The following is a 4953-nucleotide window of genomic DNA, read 5'->3' on the forward strand; positions in this document are numbered from 1 at the left end:
AAAAAAAAAATTGTTGATGTGTTTTCTCTGCCTGCACCCAGCCTGGAGCAGGATTGTACAGAAGCCACCGGTAATTAAAAGGCAGAGCACGCACTGACTCCTTCTATTCATTTTATGCATTTTCTTTTTATGGGCTTGTTCATCATCAAACATTTATGGTAGGCTTGATAGTTTAAGAGATCAAAGCTAGGATTTTAGTATGTAGCGTCCACTAAAAATAGATCCTTGCACAGATGTGACTTCAGCCTTTTTACATATTAATAAGGTGGAAGGTGCCAGATTTCACTCCTTGTTAGCATTTATCTCTTGTAACCCAGAAGACACTGTTGGAAGTAATCTGGGATGCAGCACCTGATTTTTACTTTGCAGAATAGCATGATGAAATGCCTAGGTCAGGTTTTCCCCTCTGGGATATTTTTAAAAGTTATTTAAATAAGTCCTCAGCTACAATAGTTTACTTTTGACCTTCTGAACTAATTTGTTTAATGTTTTAGGTCCGTTTGAGTGTGGAAAGCTTTGGGATGGGGCCTCAGTTCACACCTGTAGTAATCTAGTCGCCTTTGATAAGTCATTTCCAATTGAGTTCCTGAAATCCCACCCATAGGGCCAGGCACTGTCAGGCACAAAATGGATTAGACCGTGGTCGGCAAACTGGCTCGCAAGCCACATGCGGCTCTTTGGCCCCTTGAGTGTGGCTCTTCCTAAGCCTTAGGAGTACCCTAATTAAGTTAATAACAATGTACCTACCTATATAGTTTAAGTTTAAAAAATTTGGCTCTCAAAAGAAATTTTAATCGTTGTACTGTTGATATTTGGTTCTGTTGACTAATGAGTTTGCTGACCACTGGATTAAGATATGGTTCCTTCTTCCTCCTGTATAAGGACAGATTGACGTGCCTCTGTAATTGCCTTTGGGAGGAAGTGGCCCAGAAGTTGGGGGCACGAGGCTGCCGTTGAGCTGGTTCTTCCAGAATGAGTTCTCTGGACAGCTAGCCCAGGTAGAAGGGAATGCTGTGTTTGGGAAATGAACGTTCTGGCTGGCTTTGAACAGGGCCTGAGAGTGTCTGGCTGGGACAAGGCTGGGAAAGGGGGTCGATGCCAAGACCAGGGGGGCCTGGTTACCCTATGCTAAGGATTTTGGCTGATGGGCAGTGGAGCATCTCTGGAGTGTATGAAGCAGCAAACACGTGTGTTTGTGCTTTAGAAAGCTACCTGGCAGCAATGTGAAAAACGGATTGGTCCAGGTAGAGACTGCAGGCTGCTGGGTGATGTGCCAATGGCATGCCAAGCTATTAGGAGGACACAAGTGAAAACTCCCCATCCAACATAAGATTCTTTAGGAAACAGCTCTGTGATCATCCCCTTTTGCCAGAAAGATCTTGTCCCTATAACTGAAAGGTTTGCCCTATCTACTTACACCCAAATGTAAAACAGAGAATGACCAACAGTTACTCTAATCCTTTCTTTTAAAAAATGGGGAAGCTGCCCGACTGGTGTGGCTCAGTGGTTGAGCATCGACCTATGAACCAGGAGATCATGGTTCGGTTTCAGGCCAGGACACATGCCTGCGTTGCCAGCTCGATCCACAGTAGGAGGTGTGCAGGAGGCAGCTGATCAATGATTCTCATCATTGATGTTTCTATCTCCCTCTCCCTTCCTCTCTGAAATCAATAAAAATATATTTTTTAAAAATAAAAGTAAATAAAATATGAGGAAGCTGAGGTCCTCTGAGTGAAGGGATGTGCCCACAATCCTAAACCTGGTGGTAGAACAGCTCTTCTGAAGACAATTCATCTGTCTCTTACCCCTCCCCCACACCCACCCCATTCATTCACCTCATTTGAGCAATACTAGCTGGGAAGCTGAGACCCCCTCAGCCCAGACAGCTTCTCCGTCTCACTCAGTCATCGTTTCTCACAGGAAGCCCTTCCTACCCGCCTCACCACCGCCTCCCCCTTTCAGGCATCCCAAATCCCTTCATCTGGGCCGAGGGGAGGGTGGGCTGGAGCTCAGATCACACTGGCTGGAAGCAGACAGTCCCTGCAGTGCAACCTGATACTTGGTAGGGTGGCTTCTGCTGCAGTCAGCTTTGTTCTGGTCTGGGGAGAGGTGACAGAGGCCGAACAGGTGCAGCCTGTGTGTTAGTTGGGTCCCCAGGGATGTCCTGCTCAGGCTGAAGTGCCTCAGACAACCCAGCTTTTTAATTGTGCCTGCTTGCTTGCTTGTTACAGGGTCGGTGGTTTCTGCAGGGTGTTTTTAAACTAGTGGCTTTAAGGAGTAGCTGTCCCACTCAATGCAACCAACGGGTGAGGTGTTTCATGGGATCAGACCTGCTTGCTTTCCTTCAGCGCTCTGTTCGTAAACACAAACTGGTCTCGTTCAGCCTCATAAGTTGATGCCCCAGAATCATGCCCCAGAATCATGGTGCTTAGGTTTGACTGCCTGAACAAAAGCTCTTTCAAAAACAGTCGTTCAGCAAGTGAAGTAAAAGTGTCAGAAAGGCACCTACAATTTCAGACACTGGTGCTTTTGCTTGAGGGGAATGGGTGAGGGGAATTTAAAAGAACCCGTTAGTAACAGAATAACATAATTAAGAGCATAATCCCTGTTCTGGCCGAGCACTGTGACAGCTGGGCGCTTAGACTCAGTAACCCTTAGAAACCCACATCCACATCTCACGCTTGTCTTCAAACCAGGTGGTGACGTGTCGCGTATACAGGATTGGAAAGGAAGGGCTCACATTTATCGATTGGGACTGCCAGACAGATGGGGATCTTCAATATTCCATTTAGAGTATTGTGTCTCCTTAGCTCTAACCCCCTGGGATGCCTGGAGGTGGAGGGTGGATGACCTCAGCAGAGGGTTAGGGCTGAACTGATGTGCATTAAATGTTGGCTGGGCAGAAAAATGTGCAGATGTCCCTCTAGCAAATGGAAATGAAATTGGAGCAAATCAAGAGAGGCAGCTGAGTAGCTGGGAGTTCCCCATCTCCCTCTGCAAACATCCCTGCACACACACGTGCACAAAAAATGCTTTCAGGAGCCTTTCTCCTCTGGGTGCCTAACACCCAAAATGTCACAGTGTTCAGAACCCACGTCTTTCACCCCTTTTCCTGGTAAAACATGTGTTCCAGTCAGTACTTTCTGATCAAATGTGAACTGTCCTAAACTACAGTTTTAGGGGAACCAAGGTCTCTGCAGGGAAGCCTGGGCACGGGTCCCTGACAGCCCACCAACGCTGACTGAGGTGGCTAACAATGTTTTTATTCTTCCTAATCACCTTCAGATGAAGACTCCCTTGAGAATCCTTAACATCATCTCCAGAGCAAGTCATCAGCCCTGCTAACGGGTTGCAATAAAGGTCCAAATAAAGCGATGCGAATGAAGGGAAGAAGTGGGGAACCATGAAATCAGAAGCATTTTTCATGGGTGATTTTCAGAAAAAATAAAAGACAGCTGAAGGGGACATTGGACACGATATCAAATGCCGGGAAGCCCGCACGAAAGAAACTCGGGCAGATTCCCTGGGGTTTCCTGGGATGAGGAAGATGATGGAAAATCCGTCTGAGAGCCAAAGGCTCTCTTTTTTGCCTGCTCTTCATGACAGCTGCCCTTCCATGGCGCAGGGTGGTGAGAAAGTGAGCTGATCTCGCAAACAGTGTCAGTTCTCTGGTGTGGATGCTGAACATTTTGCACACCTAGCCCATGTCAGCACAAAAGCATAAATCTCAACCACAGGGCTAAGGTTTATTTCATAAAAAATGAAAAGTGTACACCCATGAGGGGCAGGGCTTGCCACTGTCAATAAGAATGACAATCAACATTAGTGGGATTTCAGTTTGCGGACATAGTCATGTCCATTATTTTGGTAGGTCCTCAGATGAGCTGCCTAGTGAGGTGGGCAGCACATGGAGGATTATCCTCATTTCACAGAAATTGGAGTTTGGAGAGGAGGGTTCTAAAGGAGCACTGATCAACATGAAAATGTAGTCATGTTTCAGAACCCTGTGTGTTGACATCATCCCCGTAGGCTCTCTTGGGGACACCTCAGGTTACACAATTGCTCTGCTCCACCAGCGGGGAAAGGCCTCCCCCAGCATTTCCCAGGGGAGATGGTTACAACAATAAAGTCCCCAAAATAAAGGCTAGGCACACACGTTCTATTTTAAGGGTATTGTGCTCTAATATTTTTCCATCATTAAGGAACACATCTCTTCCTTCCTGTGTCTGCAAAGTCCCGATGCTGGCAGTGTTATTAGGGACTGTCAACAAAGCAGGAGCAGAGAGAGCTGAAGCCAAGTGCCTGACCTCCCCCTGGAGGCACACCCACCCTGCCGCTGCTTCAGCGGCCCTGGCACCCACTGCCTCAGAGGAAGGAAAAGGGCGAAAAGCCTGGCTTTTATTGCTTCTTTATCCTACTCAAGCCACAGATCACAAGAGGAATTTAAGAGAACCCAGGATTAATTGGGGACAGAGAAGAACAACAAATGCCCTATACCTAGAAGGGCGAAGAATTTGCCCACCTTTCCCTTCATAGAAGACCAAGGTAAAGTAAGCGCGAAAGGAGGAAGTAAAAAATAACACTGCTGTCTTTGTTAGCCCCATTAGCCACGTTGGCACTGTGGGTGCCGAACAATTTGACTTCATCCCTGATGTCAAAGGTGGGATGATTGTCTGGAACAACCTCCCAAGAGGAGACAGAAGGTAGCCATCATCTGCATGTGGGTACCTATATTCCTGTTCCACATAACTGCCCGTGTTCCTTGTTGCTACTTCCTCAGACGGGCTCTCCCAGAGTTAAGAAGCTATTTGGTGTTGAGTGCGTGAGGTGCAGGAGAGGCAGGGCCATCTGTAGATTGGGCTCCTGGCCTCCCTCCTGGCCTGGGAGCAGTGTGGCCTGGCCAGTCACTGTACAGGCACCCAGCACTCGGAAGAACCCAGCATCTGCCATTGC

This window comes from Myotis lucifugus, unplaced genomic scaffold (assembly GCF_000147115.1).
Source record: "Myotis lucifugus unplaced genomic scaffold, Myoluc2.0 scaffold_0, whole genome shotgun sequence".
Taxonomy (NCBI): Eukaryota; Metazoa; Chordata; class Mammalia; order Chiroptera; family Vespertilionidae; genus Myotis; species Myotis lucifugus.